Below are 18,457 nucleotides of genomic sequence, written 5' to 3' on the forward strand. Positions count from 1 at the left end.
TGCAGGCGAGGCCAGTGGAGTTCTGTTGCTATTGGCTAGCAGTGGTGCTCGACAATCAAGCCTCATGTGTGCTATTCAGTGTTTGGCCTTGAGCTGTGATACCACAGGTAAGTGCTGTGAAGAAATAACACATGTACACACATGAAGACATTGGAACAGATGCATGAATAGAAATACTGCTAACTTCTCTTCAGTTGCTCGTCAGTGAAAACGAGTGCTGGTTGTAGCCCATTTGGGAAGTTTATAACCTCTAGTTCAGAACAAGAAAAGTCAAAATCCATTTGAAACCACTGATAGACTTTTGCACTGCCGTTTGAAAGGTAAAACAAAATATCTTTGGCCAAGAAGAACTGGAAAATAAACTCTAACTATATAGATTCCACCAAAATTCTTCCAAATTGCATTTCATCTGTGCTTTGTTGACATATTCACCAATAGTTGTGCAGTTTGTTTGATATCAAGGGACTGTGAAGGCAGAATTATTCCAATAATATAAATATTTGTTCACTGACTCTTCGTGGCCTGTGTTAAATCATTTGTTTCTCCACCCTGTAATTAATTTAACTTGTTTGTTACCTACTCTAGTGCTTGTTGTGAAAATGACATCAATCCCTGTTACCACGCTACCATGACTTTTAAATGACATCACACCACATAAAAGATGCATAATAACATGCATACCTACATGCGTGTTTCACGTCTTTCCTCATAACAAGACACGGCAGGTGGTTGCACTAAACAGAACATGTGGGGTTAAATTCCAACAATGTGGTGGCTCTGTCCGTGGTGCTGAACACAAGGCAGCTACATCTGGGTAAACATGGACATCACCACCTGCAGAAACAAATCAAATGGTAGTAGGAGAAATGTTTCCAACAGTACAGCCATTGATCAGAAAGGCAAGCCATTCTTCTGTCTCTTCACGGCCGCAAACATGTCAACGTCCACATTGTTTATTTGTTAATGCACTTGTTGATCATTTCAACTTGGTGAGCTTTAAAAGAAGGTTTGTACAAACGTAGCTTGTATCCTTAACCAAGTTGATGTCTTCTGTGAGGCAGAATGGAGATGGCATTGCTTTTCATTCAGAGTTGCACGACACAGTCTACATCAGATAAGTTACTTTTTTATTTTATTCAAAAGCTGATTTTTCCATTTATTCACAACGCATAATTGTATATTCTAGAACATCAATAACTAATCATTTAAAAGACTCACACTTCAAATAAGGGGATTTTTTTATCTCTCATGTCATAGGGCTGTTGAAGTTCCTGTCCTGAACTCAATATCCACAAAACAACTTCCTTACTGACATTCTAACACCGAGCCTCACATGTGAAATATCATATGGACTTTATTCAGGATGTTCTTTAAACAAATGCATCACTTAAGGAAATGTCTGACATTGATGATCATCAGGGTGAAAACATTTATTAGCAGCTCATTTTGAGAAACAAATCCAATCATCAGACGCACATAAAGCCTGTTTTTGTCTGTGCAGCTTTGCAGGGTTAATGTTCATTTGTGTAAAGACAAATCAGCTGCTTCTTTACATCAAACCTTTGGCAAGTCTTAATTGATCATCTTCTCGCTATCCCTTTCTTGTCCTTGTGAGAAGCGTGTTGCTCTTAATCTTTCTTCCTAAAGCGTCTTAGATCTGGATTCTGGTAAAGTGCGCTGTTGTGTTTAATACCAAAGCTTTTATTCTCAGTGCCAACTGCACATTTCTTGTGGTATCTCCGTGGTATGTTTTGAAAAGTCATGGAGCAGTCTGGATGAAACATGCAGATGGGAACCAAACAAGTGATCTATTACCATTTCCCTCTTCTACACATTGTTTCTGTGCCTGCTTTTCTGATACTTCCAGCATCTGTAGTTTGCTGTTTTTTCGTTGTTGTGCGAGTATTTGTTTGTTGTGCGTTGGTGTGTGTGTGTGGTGTGTGCTGTCAGTGCCCCCTGCAGTAAAACCAAAGGGAATAAAGAGATGAGGGAGTGAGAGGGAGACACCGTAGAGGAAAGATAGCACGGCGAGAGAGAGAGAACAAGAGGATCGTTTCCATTATCTCGGGCACACAGAGGAACTTAATCACACTCGTACAACAGAGAGGTCTTATAGCCGAAGACAGAATCCTGTGCGCCGAGGTATCTGTAATATACAAACCGCACTCCACTCGAAAATACAGCACGCAGACGAGAAAAGAGCAACAAATTGAGTCCATTTTCAGAAATTGTTTTGGAACTGCGATATACTGTATGCATACATGCAAATCAATATAAATCATATGCGGCATTAAAGCGTTACACATTGCTTTAAAACAGACAGGCTTTGATACTGAAGTCCCAGACCACCATTAGCTCTTGATTGTAATTCAGAGAACATTTAGACAAAATGATTTATCCTTTTTTTTTCTTTCTGTGTCATTACCAGTCCTATTAATATCAGACATTACAAGGCAATGCTGGCGTTCTTTAACAACAAATTACAAAACAACTGTTAACTTGAATCACTCAATGTTTTGTTTATGAATGATTAATTACAGGCCTATAGGTCTAACGCAGTCCAGCCTTTCTCTAACTACTCAATTTGGTTGGTTTGGGCGTAGAAAAAATTAAGCTTAATATATTTGGCTCAACTAATACTATTAGCACTACAGGTAGAGGCGCAGTTGTCTTACATTGAAGGGAAAAGACGTCTGGAATATCTTGAGGTGTTAAAGTGTAAGGACCGCAGTTTTTTTTATTTTAAATCTGTACAAGAATTTCACCTTCGGAGGGCAGGACTTTAATCCCCCTAGTCAGCAGCTGTAGATGGGCCATTTACATTTATTGTTTGCTTAAATCGTTTCTACTCCAGAATCCTGATGACGGCTTTACAAAACATTTTCTTTTTTTATTTGCTTTCATTAAAATATAAAAGAGAAAATCCTATTTTCACAAAGACATAAATCCAATACAAAATAATGTATTGGCAATACTCATTCATGCATGCAACCATTTATTTTCAAAGAATAAGGAAAATAAATAATCAAGTCGCCATATATTTTCTCATCCACATTTTACAAATCTCTCTAAAATATGCAATGCATTTCATTTACTCACCATTTATTTGCTCAGCTTAAATGTACCCATTATACCTTCATGATTCCCTTTTTCTTTTGAGCGAAACGAGGGCTTTCCGCGTCTCTCAGTGTGTGTTTTAGCTGTGAAGAGGCTCCCCTCTCCTGTCTCGTCCTGCTCAGAGGCAGCCGCGGCTCCAATAGATGGCATCACAGCACTAGACTTCAGTCCTCCGCTCCTCTCTGCTCTGCTGTGTGACACGCCGCTCCAGAGCCAGAGCCAAGCTCCGTTGTGGTTTGCAAATTATAGATCAGGCTTTTACATTTTAAACCACTATACATTTTCCTGTTTTTACTTCTGAATTAATGAAGCCAAAATATTAAAATTAGAGTTCATATAATTGTGAGAAAAAAAAACGTTTAGATACTAATTATACCTGCACTGATATAGATTTGTATTAGATTGTAATGTATGGGGACAGAAAACAGCTAACTGTTTGTACAAAGAGAATATCACTAAACACAATTACATTATGCTTTTTCTCTTACATTTAAAAGGCTTCTCTTATGAATGAAAATAAATGACACATTTACAAAACCCTTTATGAGAATTTCACGCAATACAAATCCACATTTTTCATAAATAAAATGGGTTAATTAGTTGGATAAGACAGACAACATACTGTATGACTCCATACCATGTCTAATTTTCTGCTCACGCGAGTATCATCTTATTGTTTAATGGCCTGTTAGAGGCCAGTCATTCCTGTGCTCCACTATACTGTTGACAGTTATGACTCAGGATTATAACCTGCGTGTGTGTCACCACACCATGTCTCTGTAATGTGATTAATCACACTCCATTATGCCACCCTCATTTGTCCCACAATGCACAGTTTTATAGGGAATTAACACAGGTTTTTATTGGTTCCCGCAATAAATCAACATGAGCACGTCGCCCCTCGCATAAAATAAATATTATTTGGCCGACGTGATAACAGTGTCAGCCTGTCAGTTTGGCTTCAGAGCAGCCATCCTTAAATCTGTCGCTTTCAACCGCAGATATGTGTGTCGGCTGTCTGTGGTGTGTTTGTGTGTGTGAATCCCCTGCTGGTCTGTTTGGTGCAGACACTCCGGACAGGAGAAAAGATATTCAGCTCGGATAATGGAGCGTTTCTCTTCAGCAAATGTATGAAAAGGGCTCCTGAAATGACAAATGATTGTGGCCTAAAACAGGCAGAGACCCACAGAGAGAGAGAAAAATGTATTCATTAGAAATTACATGTGGATGGCAAGCAGCGCCGTGTTGCCTTTCAGTGCGGCTGAATGTGTGTTTGGTGCATAAATAGAGAATGCAAGAAAACAAACACACGGAAACATCTATTTTTTTCTCTTATAAACAAAAACGCTCAAGTTTTTGTTTATCTCTAAAGGCTACCTGCGAGACAGGAAGTATAAAAACATCTATTTTGATCCAGAATGTTGCATTTATATAATATAAATATATTGTGGAAAAATAAAGATCATTTAAGGATATTTAGTCTTAATCACGAGAAAACATTTCATAACAAATTACGATGATAATTATAATTCTGCTATTTTGAACATCATTTAAAGCACCACACTGATGCTGTAGTGAAGAAAGACTATAATACTGGAGCCCTTTTTCCTTCTACGTTATGACAACACTCCGCTTTTCTATGGCTGTCATTTCTCTCGGTGATGTTAGTATCACATCGCAGCACTGTACTTCTGAAAAGGTAAAAAAAGCTCCGTGCTGGATTTTGTCCTTTTCCCTCAGATAGAGGTATCATATCGAAATGACAGCCGCTTCTTTTAATGTCATTTAAATCTCTAACTGTTGTGTGCAGACTGATAATCTTCCTCTTTGTGATGGGTGGACTAATGAGACCTCCCCTCTCTGCCTGTCGGTGGCGGAGTCTCCAGCCTTAATTTCCTAAAGCTGAAACACAAAGACCTGGCTGCAGTGTGGCCTCAGTGGAGATCCGCACTGACCATGATTTGATTGAATAAAGGGGAGAAAAAGGGGGAGGTGAGGAAAAATAGAGGCCGCAAGAGAGAGAAAGCAGCACTGCCAAGCATTTTTAAGGCAGTATTGATGAAAGGCTATTATTTTAGCCAATTAAAGAGATGAAAGGAGGGAGAGACGCTTGATTTTACAATAACAGGTCTTTTTGCATGAACAGAGAGAGAAAAACATCTTCTTTGCTTCACACCTCCACAGCAATGTCACATTCCTGATTAGTACAGAGAGGAAAATCTGTAATACTGTGTAACATCAGAGAGAGCTGGGAGACCTTTAGAGGAGAGCGTGGAGAACAGTGTCGTGCTATCCTGCTAACATCGCCGCGCAGCCTAAAGGTTAAGGCACGGCCGCAGGTGCTGGGCATGAATACAGAAATGAATATACATGTAGTAGTATTCTCATCGTGGAGATAAAGAACATCTATCTGAATCACTTTTGTGCCCTCTTCAGCACAGCATTACTTTACATTCTTGTGACTATTTTTTCTAATGTAGTTCGAGGAACCATATTGAGAAATATCAGTGCTGGTACTCTGAAACACAAATTGAAACAATACTATAATCATAAAACAAACAACATACAAACAAATAACCACCACTTTTACATGATTAATAAACTGGAATGTTGCAGTTTTTTAGATCGATGTTTCTCTAAATGCTACTTTATGAAGTTCAAGGGTCCGTTACATGTGCAACTTGTCCTGCTCTTTGAGGACTTCCATGTCATTTCATTGTCAACACCTCAAAAAAGATTTCATATTTTACCACCAAGCCAGTGTATCATTTTACAATGAAACTGTAGCAAACAAACTGTTGGATATTGTTTGTATGTATAATACAACTTAATTGTTTTCAAAAGCGCCTGAAATATCCATACTCTTCCACAATAACAGAAGCACAGTGAACTCACCACACTTTAACCATACCAACAAAATTGATGTGCTACAATCAATATTCAAAGCCATGCTCATACTTGTGACTTTGAATGCAGATTGTAACCTTTAGATTTGTATACCCTCTTGAGGTGTTATGTTGCCTCTCCAAAAAATACAATTTCAATGCAATACACAGTAAACAATGATCTTGTCTATTGTCTTCATAATCAGGCCTTGCACAACAAGTGCTCTCACCTCCATCTGTCTGTCATATTTTATGCATTCAGTTTTGTTTCCGCATGTCTTATTTTTCAATCCATCCATCCTTACAGTACATAGGCCTGAGAATTTCTGAAGTGTCTTTCTCTTTCACCTCTCATTCTTTTCATGTTTTCCTCTGGCAACCGGCCTTGCTGATTATTGACACACAGTCTGCCCTTTTATGTTCAGCAATCTGAACCTTTTTACCTCTCAAAACTGTCTCAGTTTCATTTTTAATCTGACATTTTAAACAGGCAGATTTTTCATAAACAAATCAACAACAATTACTCAGCCTTATGTATCTCTTTCCTCTGTGGCGTAGAATCTATATGTACTTTTCAAAAAATAAGAACAAAAACACCAATGAGCGACTCCATTGCACTGGTTGACATGTTTATTGATTTTTAAGAACATGGGTACTGAAGTTTATTTTGATTTAATCCCACACACGTTATACAGCTGCCAATAAAACAAAGCATAGAACACCACATATGTATAACATCGCTACATACAGATGAAAAAAACATACAACATTCAAAAAAATATGCAATTGTGACACGTTTTGAACATGTACACCCTCTTCAGGATGACTGTGCTTCATGACTGTTGAAAAGTGAACTATGACATTGTTGTTTTTTTCGTTTCTTCAGGCCTTTGTCAGGATTAAAGAAAAATGTAGAATGAAACTTCCCTTACCCTTTAAAATAAGAAATGGTTCTTTTTGTTTCTGGCAACCGGAGTCATTTTATAATGTTATGTCAATGTTAGATTATTGGATTAGCCTGAACTACATTAAGGTGAAGTATATTAAGATTTCCATCTGCCCGGTGATTTACTTATGTAAGAACCCAACCTCAAACCTGGCCTGTAAACACACACACACACACACACACACACACACACACACACACACACACACACACACACACACACACACACACACACACACACACACACACACACACACACACACACACACACACACACACGCGCACGCACACACACACACACGCACGCACACACACACACACACACACACACACACACACACACACACACACACACACACACACACACACACACACACACACACACACACACACACACACACACACACACACACACACACACACACACACACACACACACACACACACACACACACACACACACACACACACACACACACACACACACACACACACACAGGCTACATGAGTGTTTTCTCTTACACATTTAATGTATTACCCGCAGATCAAATACAGGCTTCCCACCTACTTCCCTCCCCAGAGGGACTGAGTGTGCGTGTTATTAACCCCAACACCACTGCTGCTTGTCTGCCGGCATTAACCCCATTATCCTCCCCTCTTCTCCCCCTGCTCCCTTCTCCTCTTTCCTCCTCCCTCTCTCTCCCATTGCAGTAATGAAGTTCAATAGGTGCAGTTTTCCTCTCCTCTCTCATGCGCTTATTCTTTCCTCGTTTTCTCCCTCGCTCCATCTCTCTACAGTTGGCAATGGCAGAGGTTAGACAAGCACACTCTGTCTCCCCCATCCCCCTCCCTCCCCCGTCACCAGGTCCCAGAGGTGCTTTCTGCTTAACGAGGCTGGATATCTGTTTCCTAAAATCAATCGTCTGTCTTAAACGAACATCCCCGACCATCTGCTTCAGGGGTTTACACACACACACACACACACACACACACACACACACACACACCCCCACACACACACACACACACACACACACACACACACACACACACACACACAGACACACACAGACACACAGACACACACACACACACACACACACACACACACACACACACACACACACACACACACACACACACACACACACACACACACACACACACACACAGCTCTGCCTTTGCCTTGCTGGAGCCCAATCCCAATATTTGTCAAGTGTGTGATCCAGCAGGCTCCTGGAGGGCCCCAGAGAGCCGATGTCGGGGTCCTCTCCCGGGGCCCCTCAAACTGCCTGGCCCGGGGCCTCGCACTTGGCACCGCTCCCTCCCTCCTTTCTTATCCCTCTCTCCCTCTGTTGCTTTTCTGTTTGATTAATCTCTAAATCAGTGTGACACATGGATGAAGCTCTGAGACCTGGCCAGGGATCTGTGTGTGTGTGTGTGTGTGTGTGTGTGTGTGTGTGTGTGTGTGTGTGTGTGTGTGTGTGTGTGTGTGTGTGTGTGTGTGTGTGTGTGTGTGTGTGTGTGTGTGTGTGTGTGTGTGTGTGTGTGTGTGTGTGTGTGTGTGTGTGTGTGTGTGTGTTTGTGTTTGAAGAAAAGTGAAATGCACAGTTAATCCCTTTAGCAAGCTGTTGGCTGTTGCATTGTGTTTATGTGGTAACAGTGGCACTATTAGACCTGACTGATAATCTCACATCTCTATCAAACGATCTCACTCAGGTTGACCTTTTGACCTTTCGGCTCACGATGATCAAACTTTAAAGGAATGTTTCCAACAATTCAACTCATACTTCCCAACATACTGGTAGGCCAAAGCGTTGGACCTTTTTTAAACGTATTTCCAATATCCATATTCTTATATGGACATGTTGCCTTTGTATTATCATTGTGAGTATGTACCAAACAGTCAGTAATAATGATGTGGAGTAACACTGAGGTCATACATAGATTTTAAATTCAGACTTTTGGCCTGATCAAGACTTTAACAAGCACTCTAATCATTTAGTATATTTATATATATACTTTGTAGCTGTTATAGTGTGACTCATGTCTTGAATACTTTGACATTTGCTCTACAAAAGAGTTGCATTCAAAATCATTCATTACACAGTTTATATAAGCATTCTATGAAAAAAGGTGTGTCAGAGGGCGAAAATGACAAACACGACTGAAGTCCTATTATGCTCCTTTTTAATGGATATGTAACACATATCCTTGTGTCATGATAGGATGCCTCTATCCACAAACAGCACCAATATATATAGTATATGGTGGACTATGAAGTGAATCAGTGTCTTGTAGCTTCTTACAGGAAAAAAAGGAGAGAGATGTATTTATTTTACAGGAAAAGGGTTAAGGAAATTTGCTTGGCTTTAAAGAACTACATTTTCTGAGTTGGTTCAACTTCCAGAGGTGCATCTATTACCAATAAGACTGTATTATTGCTCTCTGCTTATATAGCCCTTCTGTTATCGAATACAAATTGAACTGGTACAATTCCAATCAAACAGGTTTGTTTTCTTTTAATATATTTGGGTTGTGTTGAATCTATAAAGGGGAATCAAAGTGCAATTTGAAGCTAACACATTAAGTTATTCATTTTTATTCTGATCTTTTACATCATTTTTTGTCAAATTCCAATATACTAAATACTGGCTCTGCCATTCTCGAACCCAAATACTTGGCATCGCCCTTTAAATCTAATTTTGGTTACACCCTTAGATTCCTCCCCCTCCTCCCTCAAGTCTCCATTGTATTTCAGTATCCCCTCATCCCCAACCCCCCCTTTAGTAATTACACCTAAAGTCAAAAGACGGTCCCGTCAATCAAACACTCAACTGTCACTTCTCTGCTTTGTCTCTCACATCTCTGTCTGTCTGTCTCTGTTGATTCCAGGCCGAGCTGTCAGAGCAGTGCAGGGACGTTCAGCATGCATCCAGAAATGTTTTGTGTTTGAGTGTGTCTGCGTTTGTGTGTGTCAAACAGTCAGTACAAATGACCTGGGCTGATTTTTGAGTTGGTTAAACCTTTTACATCGACAAAGCCCCCCACAATCTCCTTTTCTCCTCTTTCATTGTATTTGGATGAATTAACCTGAGAGTCAAGATTTTGAGTATGCTATTAATGGATGATTGGCAGTTATTTCCTTTAGTCACATATTAACATGAAACCTTCTTGCACCTGATTGGACAATCACAACGGGTCATTTATCATTTAGTAATTCCATCCAGGTTGAAATGTGGCTACATGAGTTCCTTCAGCAGTTACAGTATTACTGTCAAGCGATTGCTTTCTGGAAGCTAGTAACATATCTTCAGATGTAATGGCAAAGCAAATGGAACGTTTATGCATGTTAGGAGATATACTCAACATGCAGAGAAACAGTGGAGGATTTCTTTTATATTTTGATACATTTTGGCTTAATTGTAGTCTATTTTTCTTGATTGGAGCTTGGGATTTATGAGCGGGTAGCTTTTAAGTGAAACACAAAATTAACAGAGCGAACAATCAGACAAAGCTTGAATGTTGCAAGTTTGTCTGAATGGCCCCTGACACCTGGTTGATAAAAAATGCTATCCTCCATAACGGATCAAGCTACAGACTTTTCTGAATCGCGCTTTGTTAAATATGTGTTCACGATTATCATTCAAACAGTCTCTCTGTATTATTATTGTTTCAGGACTAGTAACTTCAAGTGAAAAGTGTGCAGTCTAGCTCCACAAGGTTACTTCTATACTACCAGGCCAACACACACAAACACACACACACACACACACACACACACACACACACACACACACACACACACACACACACACACACACACACACACACACACACACACACACACACACACACACACACACACACACACACACTTTAAGGGGCATGGGGCTAATAGGGTTAATTGTCATGTAAAACCATCACTGCAGTCAACTTCACGGCCAATCACTCAAAATCTCACACACACACACACACACAAACATTTACACACCCTCCCATGGGATCCTGCCTTGCCCAGATGGCTTTTTTCCCGGTGTGTGTGTGTGTGTGTGTGTGTGTGTGTGTGTGTGTGTGTGTGTGTGTGTGTGTGTGTGTGTGTGTGTGTGTGTGTGTGTGTGTGTGTGTGTGTGTGTGTGTGTGTGTGTGTGTGTGTGTGTGTGTGTGTGTGTGTGTGTGTGTGTGTGTGTGTGAGACCGTGTGTGTGACCATGGCAGGCCACAAGGGGCTTTGCGGTGAACAAGGCGCATCTTCTCCGTCTAATTAATTTACTATTATATAGCACCTGTTTCAGGCTAGATAGAGCTGAGGGCACACACACACACCAAACACACACACACACACACACAAGCTGATGAAATGGAGAGGTAGTGGGGGAACGAGAGGAAGGGATGGACAGATGAGGAGAATGGAGAGAATAAAAGACACAGTAAAGGGTGAGGAAAGGATAGAGGGTGAATGAAAAGGCAGGAGGGGGTGAGAAGACAGGGAGGGAGGGAGGAGGAGGGGGAGACAGTAATAAATGGGTTTTTAACTGATTATATTAAGCCGATCCTTTGATCATATTTAAGGCCTTAAAATGGAAATATGTTTTCTCTCAAGGGGGGTGGGGGGAGTGAGAGCAGCTCATTACATGTCTACACTTCATGCGACAAACACATCATGCAACACACATCACTGTTAGATAATCATATCACATGATTTTAGATATCGGACCCATTAAATCTTTGACTTAACATTAAATCTTTGACTTAACATTAAAGCTTTGACATCTTACTCTTCTTTTCCTCTTACTTTTTTCCTTTATGTAAAGTGTCCTTTGTTGCCATGGTCTGGAAAATAACATTATTATTTAGATCGGAGATCCCACTCAAGCTCCATACTCACAGTTCATGATAAATAACACTGCAAGTTGAAAAGTTACATAAACTCAATTCCCCAGTCTGCACATCACGTCTCAAGTGATGGCTTGTGATTGGATCTAACTTCCTCGCTATATTATGCAAAATAACACATACATCACTTCCCTTTTGGAGACAGCTACACTTCACATGCCTAATCTGCAACAAAAAAAGAAGTATTCAAAACAATTCAGACTTTTTTCCCAGGTGTGTTCGTAGCACACAATCGCAGATATTTGATCCATCCCTAATAGATCGCAATGGGCTTTTTAAAATGTTCAGAGATGGTGGACAAGGCCATTCCAGGAAATATTTTGGCGGTAGAGTTGTGTATTTCCTGAAGTATTTATCTTTTAACCATTTCTATGAAATTCTCCGATCAGTAACATGATGTAAAATAGATATCTTCAAACATTATAAACAATTTCTGCAGATTTGTCTATGCTTTAACTTTGAAATAAGTACCTGATTTAGTTACACATTTTGTGAGAAACCAGCAAAAATGGTATTAAAAAAGGACCATCTTGGAGTTGATACACTCCGAGCATGATTTAGCTTCAGTTGTGTTTTGTAAGATATGATTGGAATTTTAAGGCAACTATGGGAACAATAGTGTTCATGTGTGTTAACCCTCTGCCAGGTAACTGCATCACTTCCCTGGCATTATTTCTCTCATCGAACCCGCATGATCTGACAGTCGGCCAAGCAATCACTCAGAGTAACACATCATCTCAGAGCTGAATGAACTTTAATTAAGCAAAACGCCAGTTAGTTCTATCCATCTGTGGGAACAAGTCAAATAAAGCATCAATGATAGAAGAACACCTCTGCTCCCGAAGCTGTGATACGCTGCTACCTCATCTCTCTCTGAGTTCATTAGTTTCCAGACCGGTGCTCCTCCCGGATTACCATATCCTGTCAGCCGTGAAACACCACAAAACAATTTTCTGCTTGTTAAAAAAAGAGAAGAAATGAAAAAAAGCAACCCACCTCGCTCTGCTGCCTCCCACAGCCACGGAGAGGAGAGAGGGCGGGGAGGTTACGCTACCTGTATGTTTGTTCTAATGAACACCACACTGATCTAATAAAAACATGTCAGGGAGGGAGAGAGGCTTCAAGTAAATGGGTGGATGGAAATAGCAGAAAATGTAATTAATGCAAACAAATACCTGCGTTTCAAACAGGTGATGACTGGTTAAATATGAGTTAGGAGATTTCCCGCTGAGCAGCTTAACACGCTGCATAATGAAACCTAATGAAATCAATCTGGCTACACTGACAGTGAGGATGCTTAAAGAGCCATTCCGGTTTATTTCAGCTTGAATCCTATTTCTGTAGTTTTGTAACATTGTACTCACCAAAGTCAGAAAGGGAAAAATGAATTATACAGGTTACAAAAAAATGGTTTATCCAGAATAAGTAAACTGATTTTTTTTTTTTAGATGAAACCAAAAATTGGATGAGTGTCGGTTATGATCTCCTATTGGGTGCTTACAACAGTGAGTATGATGGATCAAAGTTGAACCAGAAAGTCAGTCAGTAAATGTGACAAATTACATTATTTTTAATATTAATTTTGTGTCTTTGCCAAATAAGTGTAGAGGTTCTGGGGGTTAGGGGTTATAAGTGTAGAGGTTCTGGGGGTTTCCATGTTGTATTTTTCTTTACAGCCAAATCCTATAGACCAAATGATATACAGTATATTGCAATGGTAAAAATGAAGACCTAACTTTTCTGTCTTTACTGTGAGTCGGATCTGATGAAGGCCAGGCAGGCTAGCGGTCTTTCTGTAATCTTGCTGCAGACAAAACACTTTACCAAAACCATTCATTGGCAAAGGCAATAAGCATCATCATTTAGTATCTGTCTAAGTCATTTTAGATATGGGAGGGAAATCCCACTGTCTGTAGCTACAAACACATTTCAAAAGGACTTGCAGCACACCTGAATACTGATTTTGGAATCAAAAGCATGTCCATAGTGTCAACAGTAGGCTGAAGTTTTTAAATATAACAGATGAATGTTAAAGACCAAGAGATCCAACTCGTATATATATCTTCACCTTGTTTAAAACTATCCCATTTGTCCATTTCTCTTACCCTTGTTTTCCTGGCCTCCCATGGTTCTTTGCGCTGTTGATGTTTGATTTCCTGACAACTGGTAGATGCAGATAATGTTACATGCTCGGTTTAAGGTGGACTCTTACCTTGAATGCCTCTCTGTTTCAACACGGTCCGTTTACATTGCAGTCTGCTCTCTGTGTTTGTTCTGATAAAAACATCTCTCGCTGCAAATTAAAAAATCTGGATCCTCGGTGTTGACGGTTGAAACGGCTCAAGGTGTGTTCCTGTTAATATTGACACATTAGTTTTGGTTTGGTGGCTCTTTTCTTCTGAGACATGCAAGGTACTTTCGCAGCTGAACATGTTTATTCTCAGAAGGACAAACACCAGCAGGGCCACACGTCCTGTCCAGAGAGAAATATCATTTTAGCTAAAATCTTCAAAATCACAGTTATGTTCTTTCAAGGGCTATTAGTTATAATCAAATATACTGTATGTTTTAATTACTATTGTACCCACTTTACTAAGCACCAAGGAAACACCCATCACCTAACACCCATCACCTTTACATAAATGGTGTCCATTTCCTATTTTGTCCATTTGTGATTTAAAAGAGATTTCATTAGCTTTCTTTGCTCTCTGGGGGCTCTATTACCATTTGAGTTCAGCTTCAGGTCGCATTAAACAGGTCAGTTGCTTCCTTAGACAGAGTGCCATGGCAGTAGCTCTGTATTTGTGTGTGTTTTGAAATGTGCTATAGATCCTCTGGAGGTTGTGTGTATGCCTGTTTATCCGGGCTGATCCTTCTCTTTGTCCGGCTATAGGGGATGTGTCACATGCACACACACTCTGTTGGTCTGCTGCTGTCTGTTTGCAGCTCAGGTTCTCCAGAAGGACCATATAAACATCCAGATATGTTTTCTTGAAGCTGACCAGAAGAATGTCCATAGTGTATGGTGAACACTGACAAAGTAATTTTAAAAATAACATTTGGAATATCTCCGTAATTTAACCAATTCTTATATTTGTATTTATGAAGGAGTCTTGCCCCTTTCCACATATTCTAATAAGACTATACTAGAGACTATGAGGTTGATGAGTATCCATTTTTGAGTTAAAATAGACAAACAATTGGGTAACTACTGATGTACACCACTACACTATGATGACATTTTGTTTTACTTATCTCCTCACATATAAACATTATCACCATAAACAAAATATCTGCCCATGTATCTACTAATAGCTTTTTTGGACAATAATATTCAGATGCTGATTTACTTGTTGTCTGGTATCATCACTGCAGCAGGCAAAATAATATTGGCTGAACACTGACCAAATTCCTAGTGAATGTTCAAATTTGACTATCAACCCAAGAGTTTAACATTGTTTGTTTTGGCTGTTGAGTGAGGAAAAACTACGTTTATATTAAACAGCATTTGCCTACATTTGTTCTCTTGGCTCCTGATCCGAGACCCGACCTAGAATCTGGTCTAGAGTGGGCCCGGTTTTGCTGTGGGCCTGCTTGTAATATTTGTTTGATACCCAAATGGATTCAGAATCAGCTCTGATCTGTGGTGTATCACAGTCATAACGGCAGAATGTTTTTTTATTGATTTCAAACTTTGGCTGATGTCCCCTTTAAAATCATACATATCAGATTCTCTATGGTCAGATTCCAGTAACTTTCCTTGGGACCATTTTTTTTGGAACTCCCTATAGACCAATTTTCTGATGACCTCGTTTATCACAAATGATGTAACTGAGTTCAGAATAACCTTTGTGGTTTTCATTGAGTTTAACTCCTTCTGCTTGCTTTGGGAAAATACAAAAAAGTAAAAACCCATTCAGACATACAGTACATGTTCATGCCATCAAATATTTGGTTGGGCTATTATGTCTCTTATTGTTTATATTTGTGGAGGACAGTGAAAAAGGAATTAGATAATGTTTTTTGGTGCAAATCTGTTTTCTTTTACAAGTAGCAATCACATTTTTACTAAAATGCATGGACACCTCTTACACTCACTTTCTCTTCCTCTCATCAATGTGTGTGTGTGTGTGTGTGTGTGTGTGTGTGTGTGTGTGTGTGTGTGTGTGTGTGTGTGCGTGTGCGTGTGTGTGTGTGCGTGTGTGCAGGTGATTACAGTCTGAAGGCTCCCCTACTTACCTTGGTCTGAACAATAGCGAGCTGTGAATAGGAGCCGCTCACGTGGTTTACTATAATGGCCTTGCTGAGCCAGACGCTCGCTCCGTGTGTGTGTGTGTGTGTGTGTGTGTGTGTGTGTGTGTGTGTGTGTGTGTGTGTGTGTGTGTGTGTGTGTGTGTGTGTGTGTGTGTGTGTGTGTGTGTGTGTGTGTGTGTGTGTGTGTGTGTGTGTGTGTGTGTGTGTGTGTGTGTGTGTGTGTGTGTGTGTGTGTGTGTGTGTGTGACTGTGTGTGTGTGTGACTGTGTGTGTTTGAGACATATAGAAACAATGCATGTGCTGTTGGCTGTATAATTACAGGCGTAATCTTACTATGCAGATGGTTTCATTCACCAGAGCGAGGGAGAGATGCAATGACATAAAGAGTATAGGTTGCAATATATTAAGAATAATATAGGCTTACTCTGATTTGCAGAGTTGTAATGGCATCCTGTGACACATGGCAAGGACTTAGAAAGGTGAAATTACAGTGTATCAGGGGAGTGTGGAAATGATGAAGAATAATGGTAGTTCCGCAGACACGTGTTACACTGCACCAACACGGAAAAAGAGAAAATCAGCAACTTGCTCCTCGCTATCTATCTATCTATAGAGAATATAGAAGCAGACAACTTGAAATCAAAAGCATAATAATGACTGTACCTTTGCTACACGTGCACAGCTCCGCAGACACCAACACCAACAAATATTGATTATTTCAATAGATTTCAATCGATTGTTCTTTAATTTGTTTATTTAAACAGCTGTTATATCATCTCTCTAAAAATAACGTTTTTTGTTGTTTTTAAGATTTTCACAATAAATCAGCCCAATGCAAAATATCTTAAAAATAACACGCTCAAATGTCCCCTGATTGTAATCAAATGTAACAGTTAATGCATTTGAAGAGCTGATTTTGAACTAAAATTGGGCTAAATTGGTAAAAGGAAAGATATCAAGCTTTTTTCCCCCATCTTTAGACATTGTATTAACCAAAAAATTGAAAAGGATATTCTGCAGATTATTTGATATTGAGAATACTGTTTAGTAGCTGTTTGAGTTTTTGTGGAGTCCATTGTAGGAAACCCCTCTCAGTGGCCATGGAGGTCTTCCTCATGTTTTATCTTGCATCCCCGGCTGGTTGAAGTGTATCAGAGTTTACTCTGCATGTTGCCTTCTGATGATTCAACGCTATACTCTTATGAATATTGTGTGAAAAGTGAACTGTCTTTACTTAGGCTCTGATTCTGTTGACATTATGTTTGCTTTCCAATAATAAACTCTCCTCCCATGAGGGTTAAGATCAGTGTCTAGCCCACAGTGTTAGATAGAGATAAACTCAACACTCCTAACGGACTTTCTACTGTAGATCTCTGTGGCTCTCTCTCTCTCCTCCTCGCTGTACATCTCCTCCCTCTCTCGCTCATTGTCTAAAAAAGATTACAGAGGGGGAGATACTTTGAGCGGGATGGAGGAGGGGGGGGGGGGGAGTGTTGGAATCCTCGAGTATTTAGCAGCCAGTTAATGTACTGAGGGATAATACGACGTGTCCACAGGCAGCGTCTTTATGTCCGATGTGTTTTTACCAGCTTCTCTGCAGCTTGGCAGTGTTTACACACTCTAATAACAAGTGGCGTCTTTCAGGGACTCTTCGGTTTATTCACCATTCAACCGCCAGTCCAGCTTTAGCCTAATCCCCTCCCCCCCTCGGCACACCACTCCCATACAAAACACAAGATTTCAATTTTTCACTGTAATTGCCTGGTTTTTAATTCCACGCAACCCATCAAGCCAAGATTGGAGCTCTCGCCAGTTTTTCCGGGAGGGGAGGTCATCCGGGGACTGTTGGGCAGGGAAGATTTTGGGGCGGGAGCGGCGCAGATTTAGGCGGCTTGGAAGTGGAACTAGGCGAAAGGGAAGTATTTTGAAAGTGGTCTGCGTGGCTACGATAAAAAGTAAGAAATGAAAACGTCTTAGTTTACGAGAAGCTGCTGAAGCTCTGCGTTGTCCGCTGCGTTGGTAATCTGCTCTGTGCCGTGAGAGAGGCCTGCTGGGGCTCCGATGGGGGGAAAGTGGCTGAAATGATGAGGAAGAATAAAACCGAGGAGTTTGTGGGCGACAATACATGTCAACTTTCATCTCAGCTATAGGGCTGCTGTGTGGTCACTGAGCGGCTAACACACACTCGGACTGAAATACTTTACTTCATTGTCGCACTGTGCTTCTCCAGTCATGTCATGTGGTCATGATGGACAGTCTTATTTATCCCTGCTTTGATTTATATCAAGGACAATCAAATGTTGAAGAGTTCATTGGTTATTCATCTCTTTTTATCCAGGAATCCAAAATGTTCTGGGCAT

The sequence above is a fragment of the Notothenia rossii genome (assembly GCF_949606895.1).
Source record: "Notothenia rossii genome assembly, chromosome: 1".
In the NCBI taxonomy this organism is placed as follows: domain Eukaryota; kingdom Metazoa; phylum Chordata; class Actinopteri; order Perciformes; family Nototheniidae; genus Notothenia; species Notothenia rossii.